Genomic DNA, 23,519 nt, shown 5'->3' with positions numbered 1-23,519 from the left:
AATGGTTGAGGGTCAATATTTATACCCTAGACAAAATGTGAGTCCTAAAGGACTATGATTTACAAAGGAACTTCTAAACAAACTTGGAAACTTACGATTCCTTACCCTAAACTTATAGATTCCTTTATTAATACAACTCTCATCTTTCCGATCGGTCTTGCCTGCCATCTTCTGTTTTCCCGAATGGAGTTACCGCCTTCCAGAATAACCGACCGCACAAGCATTTAGCCGACCGCTTGCGTTGTTTGCCGAACACCCTTCTTCCCGCATGTGGGTCTACCTGTCATCTTCCAGAATCGACCAAAATCCAGTGTTAACAGCTGTTTTGATGTCCATTTGCCAAATCTCATAGTCATAATATGGGGCAATTGCTAGAAGGATCCGAATAGACTTCAGCATTGCGACGGGCGAAAATGTCTCGTCATAGTCAACACCTTGAATTTGATGAAAACCTTTCGCTACCAGTCATGCCTTATAGATGTGAACCTTTCCATCAGTGTCTATCTTTTTCTTGAAAATCCATTTACACTCAATGGCTCTCACGCCATCGTGTGGATCAACTAGGTTCCAAACCTAATTCTCTCTCATGGACTCCATCTCGGATCACATGGCATCAAGCCATCTCTCAGACTCTGGTCCCATCAATGCTTCTGTGTATGTTTTAGGCTCCTCATTGTCCAACAATAGGATGTCCTTCTACCTCTAATTAGTAGCATGTACTTATCAGGTGCGCGACATGCCCGTCTTTCTCGAGAAAGACAACGTTTGGAGCAACAAACACTTTGTTCTCTTGACGATTATAAAAATAGTATCCTTTGGTTTCCCTAGGATACCCCACAAGGACACATTTATCAGATCTGAGCTCGAGTTTAGTGGGCGTCAAACGCTTCACATAGGCTTTGCAGCCCCAAATCTTCAAGAACGACAAACTAGGACACTTCCCAGTCCATATATCATATGGTGTCTTCTCCACAGATTTAGATGGTACATGGTTTAGTGTAAACGCAACAGTCTCTAGTGCATAGCCCCAAAAATACAATGGAAGATCAGTCTGACTCATCATAGACCTCAGCATGTCCAACAAGGTTCGGTTCCTCCGCTCGGACACACCGTTCCATTGTGGTGTTCCTGGCGGAGTCAGTTGTGGAACAATTCCGCAACTCTTTAGATGATCGCTAAACTCATGGCTCAAATATTCTCCACCACGATCCGATCGTAGGAATTTATTTGTCTTGCCAGTATGATTCTGTACTTCATTTTGGAATTCTTTGAACCTTTCAAAGCATTCTGCCTTATTCCTCATCAAATAGATATAGCCATATCTACTCAAGTCATCAATGATGGTAATAAAGTACTAAAAACCACATCTTGTGACCAAGTTCATTGGACCACATACATCAGTATGTATTAGGCCTAATAACTCGCTTGCTCTCTCACTTTGTCCAACAAAGGGAGTCTTAGTCATTTTTCCATGTAGGCATGACTCGCATGTCTCAATCGATTCAAAATCGAAAGAATCGAGAAGACCATCTTTATGGAGCCTCAATATGCGTTTCTCGCCTATATGGCCTAAACGACAATGCCACAAGTAAGTAGGATTTGAGTTATCTACGCGAGTTCTCTTAGTACTAATGCTATTAATTTCTGCATCTTCTAGATCAAGAACGTAAAGCCCATTCACAATAGGACATCTCCCATAGTACATGCCGTTCATAAAAATGGAACAACACCTGTTCTTTATTATGAATTCATAACCATCATCCTCTAAACATGAGGAGGAAATAATGTTCTTATTCAATGTAGGAACAAAATAACAATTATTGAGTTCTAGCACTAATCCAGAAGGCAACGACAATGGATAAGTGCCGACGGTGAACGCAGCAACCTTTGCTCCATTCTTGACGTACAAATCCACTTCGTATCTCGCAAAGCGTCTAATTATTTTCAGCCCCTACAACGACTTGCAAGTGTGAATCATTGCACCAGTATCAAATACCCATGCATTATTAGAACACGTAGCAAGATTAATTTCAATAACATTAATACCTTGAGCGGAGGTCACACCTCCTTTCTTCTTTTTATCTTCCAAGTACTTCTTGCAATTCCTCGACCAATGCCCCTTTACACCACAGTGAAAGCAAGCATCGTCAGGGGAGGCACCAGCTTTCTTTTCTTTGGCCTTGGATGCCTGCCCGGAAGTCCCACTTTCGGTAGGTTTCTTAGCCTTCGCTAGGCGCTTACGCTTCTTACCCTTCTGGACTGTCATCACATGACCAGGAGTCTTCCTAAGACTCGCCTCTGCCGTCTTAAGCATCCCATGCAACTCCGTCAACGATTTCTTCAAACCATTCATGTGATAGTTCAAGATGAACAGTTCAAAGCTAGCAGGCAGGGACTGCAGTATCACATCGGTGGCGAGATCGTCATCGAGGGGAAAACCTAGTCTCTGCAAACTCTCAATGTACCCAGTGATCTTAATCACATGAGGGCTGACTGGAGCACCTTCAGCAAGCTTGCAACCAAATAGGGCTTTGAGGTATTAAATATGTCGACCCTCGCCTGGTTTTCGAACATGCCACGTAACCCCACGATCATATCGTACGGGTTAGTGCTCTCAAATTGCTTCTGCAACTCAGAGTTCATGCAAGCAAGCATCAGGCACTGCACATCCACCGCATCATCAGTATGCTTCACATAAGCACGATATGCACTAGTGGTGTGTGCGACATTCTGAGGCTCTTCTGGGTAAGGCGTATCGAGAATGTACTCCTTTTTTTCTTGTCTGAGAACAATTCTCAGATTCCGATTCCAATCAACAAAGTTTGTTCCGTTTAGCTTTTCTCTATCTAGGATCGATCACAGATTGAAGTTTGATGCACTCAACATTTTCTACAATAGTAAGATACGCAACTGTTAACACTTCTTTTATTAACACCTTTAATAAAAGAATTCCTGCTATGTTGTGCGAACGTCCCCCGGCGTTGCATAGCAGGACGAGATCCAACGCTACCTGTGATACTAGTGAGCTTTGGCATCACCGCTAGCATCATAGTGAACAAGGTAGGCAACACTTGCCAATCGCATCCAATGCAACTCTCGTTTGTTGGGCGACATCATATGTCTTGGCTCCCAACACTTATGCCCCAAAGCCGAAGTCCGACTTGATAACTCTGTCAAGTAAACCAACACTATGCTGTGGTGTCCGACACCACCCAATAGATCAAGGTAGAAGATGACACCCTGCTGTTGGAAGGGCATAAAATCCTAATTTTTTGTGAGGGATTCATCATTCGCATCACATGCAGTGCATAATATTAATCATCACAGATAATCAAATTATTGTGATAGTATGGCCTTTTCTTTGTCCAACGAAAATCAGCACATGTCGACGACCGCCAGTCCGCACGCCTACACCGAGACATCGCATCTTGGGCGCCTTCTCCAAGGTACGACGGTCGCCGAGTCACTTCGCTCGTGTCGATGAATTACATAATCTAATTCAGCTAATACACGCTAGTAGCTAAATTAAAATTATAAATTACATTACAGGACTGGCACGCTGCCGAAAATGAACAACCTCAACCCGGCTATAATAATTTGTGACACGTAGGCCACACAAATTTATTACACACAGATCATCACATGATTTTGAGGCCATACCATCACATCATTCTCTGCAAAAAACGAGTTAGGCGTTTCTACGAATTATGCAATGCGTCCCCATTTTTTTAATTAAAAACATGATCTGGTCCCGTCACCCGATAACGGATAGAACAGATTTTTCGCATGCTACCAGCAAGCTAACAGGCATGACGTTCTAGCAGACATAGCCGTTCATGCCGCGTATTGACTGTTTCGCTACACAAACTCACAACCTCGTGGTCAGCCGCGCGACGCTCACGCGCCGTCGTAAAGACGGCCAGTCAGCCAGTCACATAATGAGGAAGCAAGAACGGAGTAAAACAGTTCAATTCGCGCGTAACACTATTCGCCAAAACGATCTGATCTACAACCAACCATGCAAAATATTTAATCTAGATAAAAAACAACACAAGCATAGCTCTGGTACCATTATTAGGCAACGCGGTATGCTACTCGCTAGCACACAAAGAATTAACCGCGTAAATAGGATCACTTGTGAGTAGATAGTCATAGATTATACCTTCGCTTGTCGCGTGTCGCAGCGGAAGTCTTGATGAAGCGCGAGTAGTCGATCCGATCAACGTCGAGGAAGTTGTCGTACGATCTAACGAAGTGCGCAACCTAGCGACACCTTTACGACAGTCCACACGTACGGGATGGGACGACAAACCGGAGCGTGCGAGCACTCCACGGCACATACTCGAAGATCCTCACGATCAACCTTTGATCAGGGGGAAGCCTGCAGGTGCGGCAGCGGCGGCAGGAACCTTGGCCGACGGCTACACTGGCAGGAGCCCTGCGGCAGCAGGACGTGCAGCAACAAGCCAAGCGGCGTGCGGCAGTAGGGATAAAATTCTAGGGTTAAAAGCTGATTAGCATTTATAGACTTGCTAATTGGGCCAACACTAATTGGGCCCGGCCCCTCTTGGGCATTACAAGCAAAAACTAGGTCGGATGCAAAGTGACTTTTCTTAAGCATTATTTAATTTCTCCCTAAAACTTTGCGAGACCAATCTTTTAAGCCTAATTAGTCAATGATTTGACAATAAAGTGCTACAGTAACACATGTGCTAATGACGGATTAATTAGGCTTAATAAATTCATCTCGTGGTTTACTAATGGATTCTGTAATTTGTTTTTCTATTAGTATCCGAACACCCTATGCGACACCCCCATGTAACATCCAACGTGACACCTAAAAACTTTACACCCTGAATCTAAACACCACCTTAGTTATTATCTACTATCGCTCTGTTCGTTTGGGCTTGTTTGGCTTATAAGCCATACTTTTTCAGCCAACAAATAGTACTTTTATCTCACACCAAATCAGCCAACAGTACTTTTAGACATGGCTTATCAGCCAAACAAGCCCAAACAAACAGAGTATATATATAAATATATATATATATATATACCACCTAAAAATATGGATAGGTTTCGTCCAACTCCTCCTTCGGTGTGCGTGCCTGCTCGATTGGCCTCTGTGTACGCGTACGCGCCTAGCTCTATCTGAATACGTACGTCCGCATCTCCTCCGTGTACGTGCGGGCCATTGTCCTATTCGCTTGGCTGATAATCCATGGCTGAAAGTACTGTTGGCTAATTTGTTGTGAGATAAAAATATTGTTCGTTGGCTGAAAAAGTATTGGTTATAAGCCGAGCGAACAGGGCGATGTTTATGATTTTCCTAATGGTAATTTTATTTGAGGCTTAGGATTTAAGTTTGAATTAGATACCCAATTCATCTCCCGCTCAGAGTACCTTTGAATGTTTCGGTGAGTGATTTTAATTTTTCTGATGTGCGGGTTATTAGACAAAAGGCAACCAATACTCCTCGTTATCATTGTAAGAGCGTATGGTTCTCTTGTTACAGCTAAAATAAAACCACACCCTATGAAAGCTACCCACTCCCTTCAAAATGTATGGAGTTTTTCTTTTTTAAGTGCGGCATGTATGCCTCCTCCTAATAGAAGAACGGGTGTGTCGAAGAATCAACCCATAGAGAGCACTTGATCCTTGCGTGGATCAAGGGGGAGCTACACCCTTGAGCGGGTGCTCCAACGAGGACTAGTGGGGAGTGGCGACTCTTCGATACCTCGGCAAAACATCACCGCGTTCCTCCTTCTCTCTTTACTTTGAGCATTTACCTTGAGCATTTACTTTGAGCATTTACTTTGAGCAATTCAATACTTGTCTTTACATTCATAGAATTGCCATGCTAGAGTAGGATTGGAACTTAGGTTGTAAGACTTTTGTGCGATAGAACATTAGAAACACTTTCTAGGCACAAGGGGTTAATTGGGCTAACAATAGGACTTAATTATTACAAAGAAATTTAGAATTAGCTCAATTCACCCCCCCTCTTGGGCATCTTGATCCTTTCAATTGGTATCGGAGCCTCGTGCTCATGTATTTAGACATAACCGCCTAGAGAAATATATCTCACAGGGATGGATCTCCTCCTATATTTGAGGGGGATGACTTTCCATATTGGAAAATTCACATGGAGGCGTACTTAGAAGCTTTAGATGTTGGAATACTTAGAGCCGCCTCACATGGCTTCCCAAAACCTCAGGATGCTACTCACCTACAAGGCGATGAGGTAAATTACGAGAAATAGAATGCAAAGGCTTGAAACACTATCTTTAGAGGCCTTTGCAAAGATGTGTTTAACCAGGTGAGGAACCACAAATACGCCCATGCACTATGGTCGGACGTTTGTGTGCTCCATGAGGGAACAAAGAGTGAGCATGAGGAACGCTATCATCTTGTCATGAAAAAGCTTAACTCTTTTGAGATGCTTCCTAAAGAATGTGCTAATGAAATGTATTCATGCTTGAATGTTCTTGTAGAGGAAGTCAATGGGCTTGGATTCACTCAAATGCAACCATCCGATGTTGTAAGAAAGATCTTGAGTGTCCTCCCCATTGACAAATATGGGCATATTGTGACTGTGCTTCATCAAGGTGATCTTTCCACCGCTACATTGACACAAATCTTGGCAAAGATCAATGCTCATGAGATGTATATGCACATCACACCACAAGATGGCTCATCCTTTACCAAGAAGAAAGACAAGGACTTAGCATTCAAAGCTAGCCAAGAGAAGGGCAAAGCAAGACTTGAGTATGAGAGCTCAAGTGATGATGAAGTTGATGCTGCAAGTCTTGCCCTCATGGTGAGAAAAACTGCCAAGATGCTAAAGAAGCTCAACAAGAGTGGCATCAAGTTCGATGGCAAGAAGAAGTTCTTCACTAGCTCTAGAAGGAAACCAATCTCTGAGATGGATTGCTACAATTGTGGAGAACTTGGTCATCTAGCACACCAATGCACCAAGCCCAAGAAAGACAAGTTCAAGAACAAGTACAAGGGCAAGAAAGATGACTCAAGTAATGAAGAAGAAGATGAGAAGAAGAAAAACAAGCCATACAAGAGGTGAGATGGCAAGAAGAAGGACTTCCATAAGAAGAAGAAGAATGGAAAGGCATACATCATCAGTGATTGGCTCACAAACATTGATTCATCAAGTTGCTCATCCAATGATGATAGTGACAATGAGAAGGTGGCCGCCATTGTCATTAACTCTTCATCATCTTCATCGCCACCACCACCATCATCCCCTACACACCTATGCCTTATGGCCAAGGGTGATCGCAAGGTATCAAATGATGATAGTAGTGGTGATGAATATGCTAGCAATGATGATAGCGATAGTGATGATGATGAATATGAGTCACCTTCCTATGATGATCTTGTTAAATTGCTAAATCAATACACTAAGATCATTAAAAAGAGTAGAGCTAAGAATGAAAAACTAGAGGCTAAGAATGATTCACTCTTAGCAAAATGTGATATAGCCGAAAAGACTAGTGTTGAGCTTAGAGAAGAAAATAATGCTATATCATCCAAACTCAAGGAGCTAAAATCTTCTAAGAAAGAGCTTAAAGATAAACATGATAAACTTGAGAGGATACACAATGAGCTCATCACTAGCCATAACAAGCTAAAGGGAGAATATACAACTCTAAAGATCAATCATGATAATCTTGTTATTGCTCAAGAGTTCTTATCCAATGAGCCACATGATGCTACTAACGATGTTGTTAAGATTGATATAGCTACATCATGTGATGATTTGATCATTGAGAGCATTGAGCAAAGTTCTAGTAGCAAGGGCAAGCAAGTGGTTGAGGCCGATGATTATGATGAGTTTGCCAAGCTCAAGAATGACAATGAAAAGCCCAAGAAAGATCTTGAAGAGATCAAAAGCCACAACACTATTGTGCAAGAAACTCTTGATCATGATGTTGACTTGATCCTTGAGAATGAGAAGCTCAAAGAAGAGAACAAGAAGCTCAAGGAAGAGAAAAACAATGATGCTCTCAAGGAAGAAAACAAGAAGCTCAAATTGGAGAAAGAGTATCTCAAGATTGGATTGAGCAAGTTCACAAGAGGCAAGCATCTACAAAGTGAGCTACTTATGAACACTGTCATGAAGATGGATAGAAGTGGCATTGGGTATTTGGCAAACCAAGAAAAGAAGGCTCAAGCTCAACAACAACACAAGTCAAAGCCAAAGCCAAAGAGATGCTTCGAGTGTGAACAAGAAGGTCACTTTGCCCATGAGTGCCAAACTCCACCACCACAACCCTTGCCCAAGCATGCTAGACCTTTTGCCTTCATTGCTCACTACATGCTTAGAAAGGATTCTAGTGGAAAGATGAAAGTCATGTTCTTAGGACCTCCAAACAAGAATAGGCCTAAGAAAATTTGGGTTGCAAAGTCACTTGTTGAGAAGGTGAAGGGCCTCAACAAGTTGGGTGTCATTGGGTTATTGATAGTGGTTGCACACAACATATGACCAATGATCCTCGTATGTTCACTGCACTAGATGAAGAAATAGATGGACAAGAAAGAATCACATTTGGAGATAATTCAAAGGGCAAGGTTAAAGGATTGGGCAAAGTGGCAATATCAAATGATCATTCTATCTCAAATGTGCTATATGTTGCTTCATTGAGCTTCAACTTGCTATCTGTTGGACAATTGTGTGATCTTGGCTTGCAATGCTTGTTCACCGAGAAGGAAGTTATTGTATCTAAGAAGGATCATGATCAAGTGATATTCAAAGGATTTAGATACACCAACCTATATCTAGTGGATTTCACCTCCGAAGATGCAAATTTGAAGACTTGCCTATTCACCAAAACAACACTTAGGTGGCTATGGCATAGAAGACTTGCTCATGTTGGGATGAGCTCACTCAAGAAGCTAATGAAGAATGATTTGGTGAGAGGGTTGAAGGATGTGAACTTTGAGAAGGACAAGCTTTGTAGTGCATGTCAAGCCGGCAAGCAAGTTGCAAATACTCATCCAACCAAAGCTTTCATGTCAATCACAAGAGTGCTAGAACTCCTTCACATGGATTTATTTGGACCAACAACATACAAGAGTTTGGGAGGAAATCTTTATTGTCTTGTGATTGTTGATGACTATTCAAGATATACATGGGTATTCTTCCTTCATGATAAATCCAAAGTTGTATCTTGCTTCAAGAAGTTTGCCAAGAGAGCACAAAATGAATTTGAAGTGAAGCTCAAGAAGATTAGAAGTGGCAATGGGAAAGAATTTGACAACACAAACATAGAAGCCTATTGTAATGAAGTTGGGATCAAGCATGAGGTCTCCGCAACATATACTCCTCAACAAAATGGTGTAGTTGAGAGAAAGAACCGGACATTGATCACTCTTGCAAGAACAATGCTAGATGAGTACAACACCCGCAAAGCTCTATGGGCGGAAGCTATCAACACCGCATGCTATGCATCCAACTGCCTATTCCTTCCAAAGTTCCTTGGCAAGACACCTTATGAGTTGCTCAATGGAAAGAAGCCGGACGTCTCCTTCTTTAGGGTATTTGGTTGCAAATGCTATATTTACAAGAAGCGGCAACACCTAGGGAAGTTTCAAAGACGTTGTGATATTGGTTTTCTTGTTGGTTACTCATCAAAGTCCAAAGCATATAGAGTATTTAATCATGCCACCGGCTTGGTTGAAGAAACATATGATGTGGAATTTGATGAATCTAACGGATCCCAAGGAGCACATGAGAATCTTGATGATGTAGGTGATGAACCATTGAGGGAGGCTATGAAGAACATGCCGGCTAGAGACATCAAGCCTAAAGATGATGAAGATGATGTACAAGTGATTGATCCACCTTCTTCACCAAGTTCACCATAAGATGGTGATAAAGATGGGAGAGTATAAAATGAAGATACTCATGTCTCCCATGATCAAATGGTGGTACAAGCACAAGATGTTGATGCTCCACAACCTCCTCCTCAAGTGGTCAATAGAAGAAATACACCTCTACTACAAGATCATCCACAAGATCTCATCATAGGGAGTCCATCAAAGGGTGTAATGACTCGCTCACAAAAACTTGCTTCATTTATTGCTCATCACTCTTTTGTCTCTTGCTATGAGCCTACCAAGGTAGAAGAAGCTCTTCAAGATCCGGACTGGATAAATGCCATGCATGAAGAGTTGAACAACTTCACCCGCAATGAAGTTTATACTCTTGAAGAGCGGCCAAAAGGTGCAAGAGTCATTGGAACAAAGTAGGTGTTCCGCAACAAGCAAGATGATCAAGGCATAGTTGTGAGGAACAAGGCAAGACTAGTTGTAAAGGGGTTCTCTCAAGTTGAAGGATTAGATTTTGAAGAGACCTTTGCACCAGTTGCAAGACTAGAAGCCATTCATATCCTCCTTGCATATGCATCACATCATGAAATGAAACTATATCAAATGGAAGTGAAAAGTGCATTTTTAAATGGCTTTATTAATGAACTAGTCTATGTTGATCAACCTCCTAAATTTGAAGACCCTAGATATTCTAATCATGTTTATAGGTTACCCAAGGCATTATATGGGCTTAAGCAAGTCCCAAGAGCTTGGTATGAGTGCCTTCGGGACTTCCTCATTGTGAAGGGCTTCAGCATCAGGAAGGTCGACACCACACTATTCGCCAAGAAGCTTGATGGGCACATCTTCATTTGTCAAGTGTACGTTGATGATATCATCTTTGGATCATCAAATGAAGATTCTTGCAAAGAGTTTGGTGAATTGATGTCAAAGGAGTTTGAGATGTCAATGATTGGAGAGCTTACATTCTTTCTTGGTTTTCAAGTCAAGCAAATGAGAGAAGGGATTTTCATCTCTCAAGAGAAATATACAAATGATCTTCTCAAAAGATTCAAGATGGATGAATGTAAGCCAATCAAGACACCAATGCCAACTAATGGACATCTCGACCTAGATGAGGGAGGTAACATGGTTGATCAAACTCTCTACTGCTCTATGATTGGTAGCTTGCTATATTTAACCGCATCTAGGCCCGACATCATGTTTAGTGTGTGTATATATGCTAGATTTCAAGCTAATCCTAAGGAAACTCATTTGATTGCCGTTAAAAGAATCCTTAGGTATCTTAAGCACACACCAAGCATTGGCCTTTGGTATCCCAAAGGAGCTATATTTGAATTAGTTGGCTATTCTGATTCAGATTATGCCGGTTGCAAAGTTGATAGAAAAAGCATATTCGGAGGGTGCCATTTGCTTGGTAGATCACTTGTGTCTTGGTCCTCCATGAAACAAAATAGTGTGGCCTTGTCCACCACCGAAGAGGAATACATTGCCGCGGGTGCTTGTTGTGCACAAATACTTTACATGAAGCAAACTTTGCTAGACTATGGTGTAGTTCTAGAAAAAGTACCTCTTTTATGCGATAATGAAAGTGCCATAAAACTTGTAAATAATCAGGTTCAACACTCTCGCACCAAGCACATAGATATCCACCATCACTTTCTTAGAGATCATGTTGCTAAAAATGATATATCATTAGAAGGTGTAAGGACCGATGATCAATTGATGGATATCTTCACTAAACCACTAGATGAGGCGACTTTTTGTCAATTGCAGAATGAGCTCAATGTTCTTGATTTTAGTAACTTCACTAAAAGATGAGCTTGTGTTGTCCCATGCATTACATTGTAATATACAACATGTTTAATTTTTAGTAATGCATATAGGGCTTGTCTAACATGGTTAAGATAACCGCCGTAAAGCGTGTGAAGAAGCTTAACCTTGGATCAAACTTGACAAGCAACTAGATTTACTTTCAAGTATTGCATTGCACATGCATGAATGTTATTTTGTCGTTTATCTTCAATTGCCCTCTTATTGCCTATTTTCTTAAAAAGAATTATAGCCTAAGGCAAAATATTTTGAAAAAAAAACTTGAGAGTTTGAGAGAGGTCACTCACATCAGTCCCAATTGGTGTTTATTTGGATCATATTGGAGTTGGGACTTGATTGAGAATAGGCAGCACGAAGGACTTTGAAGATTTGCTAGAAAAGGGGTGACCGGACGCTGCACCGGACTCTGATGTCCAGCATCCGGTCTATTCACAGAGGTGAACTGCTACTGAGAAGGAGTGACTGGATGGTGAAACAGTGTTCTTCTAGTGTCCGGTCAGATGGCAATCCAGCGTCCGGTCGATCGAAGATGATGATGGCAGTTTGCACCAGGCTCTGGCTGCGTCCGGTCGGTGTTCACCGAACACGTTCGGTTGCGATTCCAGGGGATTTGGACCTCTCTGAAATCGATTAGACGCTAGGTGGCAGCGTCTGGTCGCTGCCAATGGAGCGTCCGGTCAGTAGAAAACATGCGGAATTCAATCTCTTATCTCATTTGCTTTTCTATGGTCGGGGGACCCCCATATAACGTAGCGCCGTGTCAATGCCCTTGCCCAAGAACTGTCGCCGCTCCCTACGCCCTGCCCGCGCCGCTTCATGCCCGCTCCATTGCTAACTGTGCCGAGCCTGCACCGTACCAGCGCCGCTGTTCCCTGTGCTGCACCTACACTGCCACTTGCCGCTCCACACCACGCGCCACCGCTGCCCGCGCCGCCGCCCGCGCTGCTCCACGTCGCACGCTGCCACTGCTCGTGTCGCCGCGCGCGCCACCACACTTGCCCTAGCTACGCTACCGTCTTGCTTCATGCCACCGAGCTCCCACCCTAGCCGTTGATTCACTATGCATTGCGAACCCTAATCTCCAGTTGCCGACCCGGTGGTTCCCCGATGCGTCTCTCTTCTCGTCGTTTCGCCGGTTGGTCAGGTAGCAAGCCCTCATTTTCAATTTTCGTACCTAATTGCTTGCTTCCTAGGGTTTTGTATCTCTAGATGAATAATTAATATTATCTGTATATCCTCTATTCTATCGTGTAGTGAGTCAGTGCCGTTGAGGTCCTATTTGTAGTTGTCTGTCAACTCGGGGCCAAGCTCGCGAGTACGGATCGAGGCCAAGCCTCGGAAGTGATAGTTGGCAGTTGAACTTCGTCAGGGGCAGTTGCTCTTTTCAGATCCATAGGATGGTTCATGTCAACAATGTTGGAGGTGGTCCCGGTGATGAGGATCCGAGACCCCTGCCTTGCCTGCCTGCAGATCCAAAAGGCAAGGCGATGAAGAAGCTTGCAACAAAGAAGTGGAAGTATCCAGATGCAGATACAGCTAGAGCAGCCGCAGTTACAGCAGCAGTAGAGCGTGTAGAGGTAGGAGGTGCTAGGAGTGGAGTCTAGATCATAGATCAGCTCTCTCCATCTACGAGGGCTGCACTAGAGCAGGTTGAGCACCATCATGGTGGTCTAGCTGGGACTGTCATGGTTGCGGGACGACGAGTTGTCTTGGATGAGAGTTAGCCCTAGGGGGGTCACAGTAGGAGCCACAACCAGCAGCGTAGACTTAGGAGGGAGAGTAGGCCGTGGAGACAGAGTAGGCACCTCAGCCATAGCTTCACCGCTCTGGACGTACCCGTGTGCCAGTCACTCTGAGGTCTAAGACTCAGCGGAGGGGTTCATGTCCACTGCCTAGAACAAAGGGTCCGCCCCCAGTGACCCACTTGGATTTGAGGGCCACCACGGCCAAGCAGGTTCAGCAGCTCAGATTCATGGACTTTGAGCAGTGGTTTCCACCGAGGTGGGATGAGCGTGCTTCAAAGGGTTTCTACACATCTCTACAGGAAGATTTCTATAATGCATATCTTAACAGTGGGGTTGTATTCAGATCTCAGAGGGTGTGCAACATTGAGACTATTGTTGCAGCAGCTGGAGAGCACATTCGCCCCTACCTATCTTACCTGCCAGGTCTGACAGATTTACTTAGACAGACATGCTTATATGTTCCATCTTGGGTCCGTCAGTTCTATGCTTCTCTCTGGATTGACCCGTAGCACAGATTTATACACTTTGCATTTAGTGGCAGAGATTACAGGCTGACAAGCACTAGGGTTAGAGGGATACTCAGGCTTCAAGAGCAGCCTATCTGGCTACATGAGGTTTGCTATGGACAGACAACGCCCCCCAAACATCCTCATGGTGGTATGGTGCCCCCTACAGATCTAGTCCACCACTACTTCATAGAGCCATTCGGCGAGGGGTCTAGTAGGACACCCAGTGATCTCACTCCCACTGTTAGAGTGCTTGATGCCATTATGAGGAGGACACTACTTTCGAGGATAGGTTATCGTGAGGGCTTGACTCGCATACAGTTGTGGTTACTGAACTGTCTGATGCAGCAGACAGTGTTTGATATTTGGGATCTTCTTCTGTCAAAGATGGAGGATACTATTGCAGAGGGATTCAGGGGTCATAGGAAGCTGTCGTATGCTCACTGGGTTACATTCTTGATTCATAGGGTAGTTACAGTGAGGCCACCTGAGATGCTAGCTGAGTATAGTGGTGCTACTACAGAGTTTCCTGCATATAACCTGACTCAGATGATCGGCCATAGTACACCGAGTGCACCTAGCCAGCCACGTCGTTGTCTAGAGGTGCCAAAGACTGCAGCCCAGTAGGATGATACTATCAGGGGACTAGCAGCTATAGAGGAGGAGCAGCTTGACGCTCAGCAGGAGGGGATGGTCGAGAGCAACCCCAGTGACAGCTTAGATGAGGACTATCGAGATATTCCTTAGATGCCTCCACGTTGACATGACTATGAGGCTGGTAGCTCTAGTTCAGCTCCACCTGCACCACAGACAGACCTCGCTCTACTTACCATATGTGAGCGGATGAGGTAGGATCAGGCTTGCCAGGTTCAGGAGATTGCCGCTACTTTTGCATAGTTCCAGACTCGACAGGATGAGCTTCAGCGGCAGCAGCACGCCATACAGCAGCAGCAGCAGGCCATGCATCAGTAGCAGCTTCTCATACAGTAGCAGCTCCTTAGATTTATGCAGCATGTACTGACAGCTATTGGGGTTCCATCGCCATAGCCTTCACCCTAGCTTGGTCAGCCTGCCACCACTTCTATGACTCCAGCATTACAGCCTAGTGGGCTTCAGAGTCAGGGATAGCCACCAGCATAGTTTGCTTCACCTATAGAGCAGGTGTCCTAGTGGTTTGCTTCACCCGTGTTAGCCCCACAGTTTCCACCTCTCCAGATGGGTTTCACACCGGCTCAGACTTCCTCCTTCCTCGCTACTAGTGCCAGATACTTCAGTCTCTAGGAGTCTTGGAGCGACATTTAGTGAGTTGATAGGGCAGCCTACTCCGCCATATTTGCATGTCCCAGGTCCTTCTATAGTTGCACCTTTTACTGGGACTATAGAGACGCTCCCTTCCTCAGTGGCATCATCAAAGCTGGCTTCTCCAGTCATACCTGCACAGTCTACAGCAGCTCCAGTTGTTGATCCGACCTAGACCACTTCAGTGTCGCTTCTAGCTACAGAGGGTCAGACAACTCAGAGCACAGGGTCAGATGATGATGGCACTCAGTTCTAGCTTGCTCCTCGTACCTCAGCGCCCGACTCGTCTGCTGCAGCCCTACCAACTGACCCTTAGGTTTTGGTGTTTGACGCCAAAGGGGGAGAGGGATCAAGTATGTTAGTCTTAGGGGGAGCAACATATCTATGGGGAGCTTAGTTTATCTATTAGATTATCTATTACATTTGGAGTTTTATGTGTGATACACTATTATGCATTCGTGTGTTTACTTTTATGCATCAAACTATATTTATGTGATAGTGATATCTACGTGACTACGTGACCATGATATATGACATGTGTGCTCTCTATTTTGAATTATTTATATGTCATATCACTTATGCCATGTTCATTTGCTTTGCTTCCGTGTTTTACTCCGATGCAAATAAGCTTTATTACTTGTACTCATGCTTATTTCATATCTTTTGAGTACATCATGTTGGCTTGGGTCATATAAGCTTGCCTAACTCTTTTGTTCTTATTGTCAAAAGCTTATATAAACCAAGCATGGTAAAAACCTCAACTCTTTCACATACTCGAGGTGGTATTGTCATCAATCACCAAAAAGGGAGAGATTGAAAGCATCTAGGCTCCTAGTTGGGTTTCGGTGATTAATGACAATACATGATTACTATGACTAACGTGTGTTTTGTAGAGGCAATTAAGTTAGGTCATGGTAATGAAGATCAATTAGGCTATCATGGTGGTCATGCCCCTACGATGGAAATCATTTCGGTTTTCAAATGATGGATGACAAGGTTAAGGATGGACTAGTTCTAAGTGTTGCTTGGTGTTGAAGAGACACTTAGAGTAGTTTAGGACTTTATTTTTCCTTTGGCCATACTATTAAGGGGGGGTATGGACGGGTAGCTTGACCTAGGTGAGTCTAGTGGGTTAGGTGTGGTGCACACTTGCTAAACCTAGCACTAGGTAGCTCCTAAAAAGCCCATAGATCTATTGGAGCAAACTTCATTCACGTACGTTCGAAAGTTGGAAGTGAATGGAGGGTCAAATACTAACTGGACGCTGGCTTCGGTGTGACCGAACGCTGGCGTAGTGTCCGGTCAGTTCATTTGATCAAGGTGAAGTCATCTGGAAGTGACTGACGCTGAGAGGTGAAGTGACCGGACGCTGAGGGCCAGCGTCTGGCCAACTCCAGTAAGGTTCCAGAGATGGAAAATCACGACCGGACGCGTCCAGTCAGTGCTGACCGGACGTTGGCCAACGTCCGGTCACACTTTAAACACTGGAATTCAGGGTGAACTGACCGGCGCGTCCGGTCAACATGACCGGAGCGTCCGGTCACCCCGCAGAGGCACATAACGGTTTGTTTTTCAGCCGACGTTATAAATACTTCCTCCATTCGTGTGTGGGGGTACTTTTGCTCATTTCAACAGCTGAGAAACACCTTTGAGAGTGCCAAGAAGAGCAAGGTCCTAGTGAGGTTATTGAGATTTGAGAATCGCAAAGAGAGCCCTCATTAGTAAGATCAAGAGTAGCAAAGTGTGCATCCACCCTTCTCATTAGGCTTGTTGTGATCAAGTGAGAGTTCGTGCTTGTTACTCTTGGTGATCACCATCACCTAGACGGCTTGGTGGTGATTGGAAGCTTGGTGATCATCCAGCGGAGCTTGTGGATGACCCAACTCAAGTTGTGAGCGGTTGTGGGTGATTCACCACGACCGAGTGTCGAAGAATCAACCCGTAGAGAGCACTTGATCCTTACGCGGATCAAGGGAGAGCTACACCCTTGCGTGGGTGCTCCAACGAGGACTAGTGGGGAGTGGCGACTCTCCGATACCTCGATAAAACATCGCCGCGTTCCTCCTTCTCTCTTTACTTTGAGCATTTACCTTGAGCATTTACTTTTAGCAATTCAATACTTGTCTTTACATTCATAGAACTGCCATTCTAGAGTAGGATTAGAACTTAGGTTGCAAGACTTTTGTGCGATAGAACATTAGAAACACTTTCTAGACACAAGGAGTTAATTGGGCTAATAATAATACTTAATTATTGCAAAGAAATTTAGAATTAGCCCAATTCACCCCCCTCTTGGGCATCTTGATTCTTTCAATTGGTATCGGAGCCTCGTGCTCGCGTATTTAGGCTTAACCGCTTAGAGAAAGATGTCTCACGGGGATAGACCTTCTCCTATATTTGAGAGGGATGACTTTCCATATTGGAAAATTCGCATGGAGAAGGGTGCAATTAGCATGTCAGCACACAACAATAGAGACCATAGACTAAAGAGGCAGGCAGGCAGCACTCCAACAGTAGCAAGTAAATTCCTCATCCCAAACCCCAAATCCATGCTCCATTTTAAGTTGGAACTTGGATTTCCGGATCTAGGGATCCTCAAGACACTTGTCATTTGCCAATTCCATGAATGAATTAATAATTGTGTGTTTATGGATTTTTGGAGAGTTGTAGAATTACACAATAAAGAGGACTAAGACATGGAATATTTTTTTCTTATATGCTTAACCAGTTATACAACCACTGTCATGAAACTAACATTCTGTACAGGCACAATCAAAACTAGTAGAAGAATTAGCTAGTGATGCAAATGGCTTGCAAAATGTTCACATGTATACATAAGTCCTTGGATAGCGGCCCTAGGTGTGAAAATTGACGAGCTCTGCCACTGGCTGCAGACGACATGAAGTCGCTTGCCAAGGATCTGCCTCCACCACCACCGCCAAGTTGCCTACGGGAGAGAAGAACATGGGGGACGGAGAGAGGGAGGGCCTCCCCTATAGGGAATACGAAGGAAGAAACAAGTCGTTTTTTGCTAAAAAGACCGACCAGTCCATTGCTCACATACGCTTTGCTACACGTGACCTCTTCTCTGAGTTACCGGCCAGGTTGTACAGATGACTGTTATAAACACAAAATGGAACCAGTACAGACTATTTGTGCACCACTTAAAATGTTTTGGACTCAGAAATGAAAATTCAAAGTTAGAGGACCTAATTGATATAAGTAGACAAGTTGATAGGCGAACCATGCATTTTACTCTAAAGTTAAACAGAGTACACTCCGCCCGTATGAATGAGGAATTAATTAATAGCTTAGCCCTATCAGTTAGTTGGAGAGCTGGTAGCTACGAGCTACAGTCGACCATATGGGCACATAAACGGACAGTGCAAATGCCACCCACATATTAATTAATTCCTCTTGCTATTACTCTGGCTGGTTTATGGATTCCTCCTTCTCTTGCTCTGCTTTTTTTTCACGGGATGGTCAACTTTTTTTTCACGGGATTCTCGGGACTGTACTGATTCCCAAACATTGCTTGTGTGAGTGTTCAGCCTGGGCACATTGAGACCGAAAACCGAACCCCTAACCGAACCGAACCGAAACCGAACCAAACTGTCAGTTTTTTGGTTTTTCGGTTTCGGCTTCGGTTTTGTATTCTGGGAACTTCGGTGTTCGGCTGGGGTGTCGGTTTTTGACTCGAGTGGAACCGAACAACCGCGGAACCGAAGTGAGCAACAATCTCCGCTTCCCCAATCTTGGATGCAGCCCACCAAGGCCCACAACGCACCGCTTTGGGCACTTGGGCAGGCCTGAGGCCTCTCCTGTCCGACTCCCTCTCCAGTCTCCCTCTCCCTCGATTCGCAGACGTCATCGGTCTGGGGCCGGGACCCGGGATGGGGGGCGCTCCTTTCCAGGTCCTCTCAGTCGCAGGCCGCATCAGCTCTCCTCGCCCCCTCTGCTCGGCAGGGCCTTGGTTCCTGTGCATCCGGACCTCGCCCGCTCCGCTCTGCAGGTTCGTCGAGTCCTCACCCCGTCTCAGATCCGAGTCCCTCTCTCTCCCACGGTCCCACCCGACTCGGCGACTCCCCATCCGAAACCCTAAAACCTGACGGCGGTGGCGGCGCGACTAGGAGTCGGTCTGGCAGAGCGCGGAAGTGGCAGCGGGCGCCGGGCGAGGCGAGGCGCAAAGAGCCAGAGACGCAACTGCTGTGAGCTGCAGCGGCCCGGGCCCAGCATAAGGAGGAGCCGCGGAGGGCGGAGGCATGCTTGGTGGTTGCGCCATGGGGCTGCTTCACGGCGCGTCGCTGATGCGAGCAGGTGGCGATGGCGGTGCTGCACGAGTGGAAGGTGGCGCCGGCGACGCATCCGCTTCTCGAGGCGGAGTTCCGTGCATCACGGATGCGTGCGACTGTGAGGCAGTGGAGGTAGACTCGGTTTTCTCGGTTTAAACTGAAAAACCAACGTAAAAAACCAAAACCGAAATGGTCGGTTTTGCATTCTCTGATTAACCGATCGGCTTCTCATTCTTGAAAACCGAACTTTTGAGGAACCGAAAAAACCGAACCGAAGTGTCGGTTTAAACCGAACGCCCAGGCTGAGTGAGTGTGACCTTCAAGGTTTGGAATAGCACGAAACAGGATCTCCTTTTGGGGTGTAATTCCTCTGCCACGATGAAATAAGAGCTTTGGTAACTGGTAAGTTACAGTATTTCATTGTTTTTTATGGTAAGTTCCGTAAGGCTCATAGAAATTCAGCAGCATGGTGCGTCCACATTCATGGAAGAGGCGATGACGTGGACGGGCTTGACGTGGGGCAGATGATGGTGTGCTAAACATTTGGCAGGTGAAGAGGCGATGCGGCGGCTCCGCGAGGTCGTGGACGGGCTTGACGTGGGGCTCCTGGTCAACAACGCCGGCGTGGCGAAGCCGTGCGTCGTGTACCTGCACGAATTCGACGTGGACGCGTGGGTGAAGATGATACGGGTGAACCTGTGGGCGCTGACCGAGGTCACGGCGGCGGTGCTGCCCGGGATGGTGGCTCGCCGGAGGGGCGCCATCGTGAACATCGGATCCGGGTCAACGGAGGCCATCCCATCGTTCCCCCTCTACATGATCTATGCCGCCACCAAACGGTAATAATTTACTACGTATTTAACTGGCATCTTTTGTTTTTTCTTTGGTGAATTTTATTAGTCCTAATTATTGGTTGCAATTCATGTTCTCTTCCCTCCCGAGTCCACCAAACGGTAATAATTTACGTTTACACCTTTCTCAAAAAACACGCTTGGAATCATATACTCCAAAATAGTGTTTGAGCTAGCCAGAGCTGTGTCAATATTATCCAAAATGCAAAGTATTCATAATAAGCTTTACGATAAGTGTCTAATCTTTGGAGTAAAAATTTCAAGCAGGTATGTTTCTCAATTCTCGAGGAGCCTCTACGTTGAGTACAGAAGCAAAGGGATTCATATCCAATGTCAGGTAACTCAGAACATTAAGCATTTTTATATATTCATTAGTATATACTCCTTTCGTTTTAATTATAGGTTGTTTTGCTTTTTCTAAATATATAACTTCTATTATAAGATGGCCATATCGTATATATATCTAGGCGTATAGCAAATGCTATGTATCTAGAAAAGACAAAAATAATCTATAATTTCGAACAAAGGGTGGTAATATTTAACACAAATAACCGTAGAATAGTGTCATGTTTCAGTACTACAAATTTGATACTATTATATATTTTTTATTTTAAGATTAAAACATATTTTTATAACATAACATTATATGATCTGTTATACTTGTGCAAAGAAAATTATTTTCTTCCTTATCTTTTGGGATAACCTTAAGGGCTTGTTTAGTAGAGCTTCATCTAATTCTGATTCTCTAAGAAAGCTGATTCTATGAGAGAAGTGATTCTGTGGCTGAAATTGATTCTTTTAATTTTTTAGCATAAACTCTTGAAATCATGATGGAGAATCATTTCATGGAATCAGGAGAAGCTACTTTTTTCAGCTCTCAGCCGCCTAGTTCATTTCAGAGAATCTCTTCACGAAATCAGCAGAGAATCATTTCTCTCAAAAAACTGTTTGGTAGAGCTCCTGCTGGATTAAGCAGAGAATCAGCTCTGGAAGCTCTGCCAAACGGGGCCTAAGTACAGTTGCTTGCAAACAGTAGCTCAAGTTACAGTTACACATCCAAGACGTAGAGTCTTTGCCTTTATAGCAGTGTTTTCCTAAACGCTAAACGGTAAATAGTCAGTCATCTACCGTTTAGCCATTATTCGGGCAAAATATCCCATTAAACGGGCTAAACGGCTAATTAAACGGGCTAAACGGGTGATTAAACGGAAACGGTGGACCACCGTGTAGTGTTTACACGGTGTTTAAATGGGCTAAACGACCGTTTAGGCGAACAGTGCTTTATAGTACGTCAATAATTTAACGCTTCTGTTGCAAATAGGTAGAGGCTGTTTAGATACATTCGTCATATTCGTTTGGGCTTGTTTGGCTGATAAGCCATGGCTCAAAGTACTGTTGCCTGGTTTGGTGTGACAGAAAAATACTGTTCGTTGGCTGATAAGCCATGGCTTATAAGCCAAATACGACTAAGCGAACAGGCACATTAGCCATGGCCAAAGATTTGCTCTTAAACTTTTGCCGCTAAACTTTAGCAATTCAAACTTTAGCTTGAGGTGTTTAGATCCCTGGCAAATGACACTGTTTCCATGAAAGACTGATTTGTCCTCATTTAATGACAGATTTGGTTCATTAATTGTGATCCATGCACAGTAATCAATGCTGCGTGCTGGGCTTCTTGCTGCTGCACGCCGGTGATACTGCTCGCCGGGCTACTGCACGCTGGTGTTGCACGTTCATTTTCAAACAATAAAAAATTACACTTTATTGCATAATTATTCAATAGTTGAAGTACACAATTCAATTGTGCTCAACCATACAAATCAATCACACACGTTACAATTCAAGTACACAATTCAAATATTCATGATCTATTTAACAAACCAATGACTATTTGGTCACAAAAACCATTTATGTATGCAGATTCATCCCTTGGCGGTGGCTGACCAATACATGTTTGAGAGGTCGATGCCTCAGGTGGAACATAGTTCTCATCACGATCACAACGATTAAAGTCCCTATCCACTATTCCACTCGATCAAATGAAGTTATGGAGTGCCATGCATGCTACGATTATTTGGCTTTGCTTATGAGGTGCATAACTTGGCATATGCAACAAAATCCTCCAGTTCATCTTCAGAACTCCAAATAACCTCTCGATGACATTTCTAAGAGATGAATGTGCGAAGTTGAAGATCTCTTTTTTTACCTTATAGCTCCGGGCCTTCTCGATACTCCGGAAGATGGTACTTCATTTCCTTGTAGGGCGCAAGATAACTCGGACGGTTCGGGTACCTAAAGTCCACCAAGTAAAATTTTCCTACATAATAGAACATTTTTGTAAGTTTGAACTAGTTGGACTAGAAGCTGTGATTGCAACATTGGAAGTTGTTTACCTGTCGGTGGATGTGGAAACATGTCGCCGTACTTGGTCATAGCATCCGTGAACACTCTCATGTCATGTACAGAACCAGGGCATCCAGCAAGAACAAATGTGAACCTCATGTCAAAGTCACAAACTGGCAGCACATTCTATGTTATCATGCCCTTGCAGCATGTGTGCTGAACCACCTTATCACTTGGCACCACACGTGGTATGTGAGTGCCATCTAGTGCTCCTATACAATTGTTGAAGAAGGGATGGAACCTAGGATTTCTCAATTTATGATGAATTGTTCTGAATTCTAGGTCAACTAGCTTAATTATGTCTGCAGCTAGCTTAACCACACATTGCAAGACTTTCTCGAAATTGTTGTGAACTGTGCCTAGTGATCTCTCAAATCCATCCTCAGCTTGCCTAACTGACTGTGGTGCTCCTAGCATCCACAGAAAACAAGACTAAAGCCTCCACCGAGGTACTCTTTGTGCCTAATTTGAGGCCATATGACTCAACCAAAAGATCATGAAGTCGATCAAACATAGTTGGGCTCATTCTAAACATGTTGTAGGATCTGTTTCTATCTCCTAGAGTTCTCTCTACCCATTGCAACCCAATTACCATTGGTTTCCTTCTCTTAGCCTTATTGCAGTATCTGTCATAGTGATCAGCAAACAAAAACATACCGTCCAGGAAACCTTTGTCATCATCATCAACAAGAAGTCTGAAGAGTTCCTAATCACTTGACTCATCTGGATTGTCCCCATCCC

The 23,519-nt window shown here is 44.3% G+C and overlaps 1 pseudogene; it reads left to right on the top strand.

Annotated features, from left to right (window-relative positions):
- LOC136521962 (very-long-chain 3-oxoacyl-CoA reductase-like protein At1g24470) overlaps nt 1-23,519 on the top strand; it is a 90,463-nt pseudogene that overhangs the window by 20,890 nt on the left and 46,054 nt on the right.

The sequence above is a fragment of the Miscanthus floridulus genome, chromosome 18 (assembly GCF_019320115.1).
Source record: "Miscanthus floridulus cultivar M001 chromosome 18, ASM1932011v1, whole genome shotgun sequence".
Classification (NCBI taxonomy): Eukaryota; Viridiplantae; Streptophyta; class Magnoliopsida; order Poales; family Poaceae; genus Miscanthus; species Miscanthus floridulus.
Note: the sequence above shows the minus strand (reverse complement) of the source record. Positions and strands in the feature narration are given on the sequence as shown.